We start from the raw sequence: 6,002 nt of genomic DNA on the forward strand, positions 1-6,002 counted from the left end.
TAATATATAATATATTAATTTAATTATTATATATTAGTGATATGAGAAAAAAATACTAGAAAAATTAATATTATTATTGTTATTATTATTATTTTTATTATTATTAATATTATTTTTATTATCTATTATTATTATTATAAATATAATAATAATTATTATTATATACTATAATTATTATGTTTATATTATTATTATTATTATTATTATTAATTATTATTGTTATTATAATTATTATTATTATTGTTAGATACACATTTTACTTTTACTTACTATGTAAGAATCATGTTTCAATTACTTACCATTTTTATTTGTTTTGTTGTTAATTTATCTTTACAATAAATAATTATTTCAATTCATAAAAATAGTTACTAAAATTAGTAAAATAATAACACTGAAAAATAATTTTTTTATTATAAATAATTATTTAAATTTAAAATATAATAATTAAGATGATAAAATTGAAAAAATAAAAAAGGTCACCAAAGATACAAAAAAATGTTTATCTCTTTATATATATATATATATATATATATATATATATATATATATATATATATATAGTTGTATTATTATTATTTTCATTATTACTATTATTATTATTACTATTATTATTATAGCTAGACACACATTTTACTTTTATTTACTACGGGATCATATCTCAATCACTTGCACTTTTAATTTATTTTGTTGTTCATTTTATCTTTATATCTGTGTAATTATTTGAATTAAAAATTATAGTTACTAAAATTAGTAAAATAATAAAACTGACAAATAATTTTTTTTCTGAATAATTATTTAAATTTAAAAAATAATAACCAAGATGGTAAAATTGTAAAAACAAAAGAGGACACAAAAATCGTGTATCTCAATATATGTAGTTGTTGCATTATTATTATTATTATTATTATTATTATTATTATTATTATTATTATTATTATTATTATTATTATTATTATTATTATTATTATTATTATTAGCGAACACACATGCACTCGCATTTTTTATTTTTGATAAAGATTTGAGTTAAGATTAATAAAAAATATATAATTAATTTTTAAAATAATTTTTAAATATTAATTAGAAAAATAAAATATATACAGAAAAGAGGTATTTAAAATAATTGTTAAAGATAAAAAATCTTTTTAAAATAACAGTTAAGAAGAAATTTTTAGAATAACATTAAAGATAAACTATTTATAAAATCATTAATTTTTAAAATAATAATTAAGGGTAAAGGTGGAAATGTGAAATGTGAACACAAAAGAGGGTATTGTTATAGATATATTATTATAAATTATTATTATTATTATTATTATTCACTCTTAAAAATTCTCATATTACATGAGAATTTTCTTGCAAATTTGTTAAAAAGATTTTCAAGAAAAGACTTTTTCCTGCTATTTTTTTTAAGAATTTTAATTGACAGGTAATTCCTTAATGGATAATTATTTCCTACAAAATTATAAAATTTGCAAGTATTTTCTACAAAATTTGTTGCGAAAAGTATTTTATATTAAATATTTTGCAAAAAAATTGGCACCAATTTCCTGCTAATTTTTTTTTCATAACAAAATTTATAAGTATGAGTTTTTTTTAGTAGTGATTATTATTATTATTATTATTATTATTATTATTATTATTATTATTATCACTATGCGATATTATTATAATGGTATTATTATTATAATTAGACACACATCTTAATTTTATTTACTACGTGATCATATTTCAATTACTTGTTCTTTTTATTTATTTTCTTGTTCACATATATCTTTATATATAATTATACATGATTATGATTAACATTTACCTTAATATTCTCAAGCTCTTACAATTGCAGAATCCTCTTTTTAGCATACAAAGAGGGATCAAAGTTCATAAACTTCAAGGCCTAGTAAACCTTATGTTCCATCTCCATTAGCATGGATTGGTTGTCGGACAATCATGTCATTATAGACTGTAGACAGCGCAGTGTAGTATTTCCTGAAGCGGATGGGTAAAGATGACATTCTGCAATTTAGAGGAAAGGCATGTGTACGCAGGGGTCAAGTATTGCAGAAGTACATTGCAGACCCTCCGCATGTGTTGGAAGCTGACAAGATCTAGGTTCATGACGGATTTGACCGTGGAGATGGAGGACTTAATGAGATAGTCTTAACCGCAACTAATTTTTAATAAACACTAATTTTCGAGGACGAAAATTTTTAAGGTGGGGGATGTAAGACCCGTGAAATTTAATTAATTAAATAAATAAATAATTAATAAATGCGGGTCATGGAAGCCTTTATGTCATTTAATAGTGGTTGATGTGACGTGGAAAAGTACTAGCTCAAGTGGTTGAGAGTACTTTATTATGTAAGAGGACTTGGGTTTGAGTCCTATGTATGCCACTTATGTGTATTTAATTATTATTGTTTTAATAATATGAATGTGCATGTTAAGTAAGAATATATTAATTGAGTTATGTTAGTTTAGCATGAAACATGAATTGGCATGATGGTTAGCATTGACCTAATATTTGCATGGTTAGGGGTTCAAACCTTGGTGAGACTTAAATTAAGTTTTCTTTTTGCTAAACTTGACTTTTGGCAAAGAAGAGAGGAGGTAGAAAACTAGCCGCCACGTTAAGGCATCCAAACCGGCTGAAAAACAACCCCATAATGGTCTTGAATGACACTTATCACAAGCAATAAAACCCATTTTCGTTTTGGCTAATTAACTTTCATTAAGAAGTAATTAAAAGACAAAAATTGAAGGGAGAAGAAGGTTTTTCTTGGTCTGGACTGGTACTGCACGAAGGATCCAGGTTAGGGGAGTTCGTATTGCTTGTTTTATTTCGCAATGATATGAATGTATGATCTGAACCATATTGAGACCGTAGAACCTGCTTTCTCTCGTTATATTCGCGTTTCTGGATTTTTCCAGAAACCGCCTGGCGGTTCATGCCCTACCGCCAGGCGACTTATGTGCTTTCATCCTATTTTCTGGGTTCGCCTATGAACCGCCTGGCGGTTGAGGGTGGCCCGCCAGGCGACGCAACATGCGTCTTCTTTTTTTTTTTTGGTTGATTTGTCAGCGATGCTGTGGTGTTTGGGTTGTATTTCTATTGTACATATTTAATTGGCATGATGAATTATGGGATTGTAGTTACTAAATTGATTGGACATTGCGTGAACTTGAAAATTTCATGAATATCAATTGGTGGGTTGATGAATTAGGGATTTCATAGTTGCACTAGATTAAGTGGTAAGGTTAGTGGAATTTCGTATATGGAGGAGTATTATGAAAGAATAATGAATATAAACATGTGAAGGCAGCCTATTGGATCGTAAATCGAGTGGAATCAGAATTGTAGGGGTTGGAATAAGGTTTGAAGGTGTTGAGGATATTTTTGGGTTCCTGGAACTGTAGGAACCGCTTGACGGCACCATATTGGCCGCCAGGCGCCACATCAGAGGTGCATGGTGTATTGATTCACGAAAAACGCTGTTTTTCGTACTTTTTGCATAACAGTAACCGTCGAGCGGTATTTTAGTCCCGCCGGGCACCAGTCGTCTGATGTTGAGCGCTAGGCGCCACAATTTTTCTAGTTCGCGTAATTTTTGTAAAACTGCATTTCCCGGTTCATTAACCGTCCGATTTAGGTGACATTTTGACAGGTGATCCATAACATGTGGTTCTTCACTTTGAACGGTGGAGATTGGATTTGGAGTTCAGTAGCTAGAGATATACATTACTTAATATTGCTGATTTTGGAGTTTGTAAAATACATGAATAAGCCTTTGATGAGTTCAAGTAACTTCTAATGAAGCATAATTGGGTGCATGTGGTAAGTTAAATTCAGAATGTATGTTAATTGGGTACGAGTGAGATAATTATGTGAGATATGGTATAGATGGTGAAACTTTACCCTAGTCGTGGTTTTGTGCTTGTGAATTTTTATTAAGGTACATATGCAATATTGACAAAAGTGTGGTGTCATGAGTTTATAAAAATATCAGACTGTATGATCCTAAGATGGGGTGTATGTGGAATGTATGTGGCATGTTTAAAGGGGTAAGTGAAGGAGAGTATGGGTGCATGACAATACTTGATTTGATGGCATGTTTGAATGGGTGTGGTGTAATCTTATTATAGTTGTATGACTGCAAAACCAGGCTGTGTTGTAAATTGTTATGTTGTATGATTGGGATCCCTTGGGGATCTGTTTAAGTGCCAAGGAACCAGTAACAGTGCGCTACTGGTATGGCGCCTAGCGGCGTGAACGAGCCGCTAGGCGGACGGAACGCAATCAGCGACAATGGTCATAACGCCTAGCGGTAGGGAGGGTTCCGCCAGGCGGAATGGTGCAGCAGAGACTCTAATAGTGCGGTGGCAACTGGCGACGCGAGGTAGGTGCGCTAGGCGGTGATGATGCTGCAGGTGCGTGGCGCCTGGCGGTGTGTGATGTCCGCCAGGCAGTCTGAACCTAGTGTGTGCCATGCGACGTGAGATGCGCGCCAAGCGGTTTTGGTTCAGTGATGGTGCGCGAGGAAAGGTTTCTACACAACTTTAGGTGATGTTCATGATGCGAGGCTTTGGCTGGGGGTTCAGTTACGAGTGTAACCCGTATTGGAGTAACACGTGACCACTCTAGGTTGTAGCCTGGTGGTTTAGGAAGTCCAATGGAGTGTGCGAGTTGTGGCTCGTACGGCGAGGTTCAGATGATTGCCCTCTTCAGAGTATTCTGATAGAGTTTTGGTAGTCTGGAACAACTACAAACTTTATGTTTATTTCGGAGAGCTCCACTTGGTATCACGGTGAGATGTTGTGGCAAGGTTATTCCCACGTGTGGACTATCAGGTGGTGGCCTGTAGTCGGAGGGGCGAGTAGACACTCGTGCAGCAAAGATCGATAATTGTTCTCACCTAAAGGGTATAGAAATGATAGACGTCTAAATGCAAGTACTGGAAGTGGAGAGTAAAGGAAAAAGGGAGAAGAATACTAACCCGGGGTTTTAATGTCGCGACGTTGAATTTAATATTATATTTGTTTGGTTTTATTTAAATGAGCTCACCCTATCTGTGTGTGTGTGACGATGATCATGTAACTTGTTACATGGGAGCAGATGTTAATGCAGGTGAGCAGGCGGATACGTAGAGACGGAGTGGGGATCACGACGAGATTATTTACTCAGTTTTATTATGATTTTCTTTTGTAATTTTTATGGTTTGGTTTTGTAATAACTAAATAGTACGATTTTAATTACTACGGAAGCGATGTTGAACTTTTAATTTTCCCACGTTTTTGGGAAATTGCGAGAGTAAATGCGATGTTTTATAAATCTTATTTCTTAGTTATTTTTAAATAGTAATTTCCGGCTAGGACGTTACAAAATTCACATGTGTATTATAATAAACTTATGTAATTTGTTAAATAAACTATCAATTTTTACCTCATTAACCGAAGTATGTACCAAACCAACAGCCATAACAGCAAAATGGTTAGGAACGTCATCTCTAGAAGCAATATAGGCAACCAATGTTTGCATTTGGTTTTTGAGAGTTGTGAGCTCATTTTCCATCTTTAGAAACTTCTCATCCGTATTTGTTGATGTTGCACTACATGAAGCAAAATTCATACCATTTAACCTTGTAGTGGATTGCTTAAATGCAAGAGTGGGACAAGCTCCATGTGACAATCCTCTGACCCGACCTGGATGCTCCTTACCAAATATGAGACCAATTGGATCATTTGGAGATATATCTGATGCAATATCTGGGTTATTCAACATTAGCTCATCTATTTTTTCCTGCATTAAATTAGAAGTGCAAAAGACCGCCAAACAAACAAATTATGACAACTTAAAATGGTAAACCAGTACACCAACAATTAGTTCAGACTCAAATAAGCAAATTGAAAGTGATCATATAAGTTAAAGTACTTGGTTAAGAGAAAGATGTCTAAACTTAAATAAGCAAACCAACAATTAATGCTCACAAATGAAATTGCTTGAAGAACTC

The sequence above is a fragment of the Vigna unguiculata genome, chromosome 8, assembly GCF_037176805.1.
Source record: "Vigna unguiculata cultivar grain cowpea cultivar isolate G323 ecotype 2 chromosome 8, ASM3717680v1, whole genome shotgun sequence".
NCBI classification, from domain to species: Eukaryota; Viridiplantae; Streptophyta; class Magnoliopsida; order Fabales; family Fabaceae; genus Vigna; species Vigna unguiculata.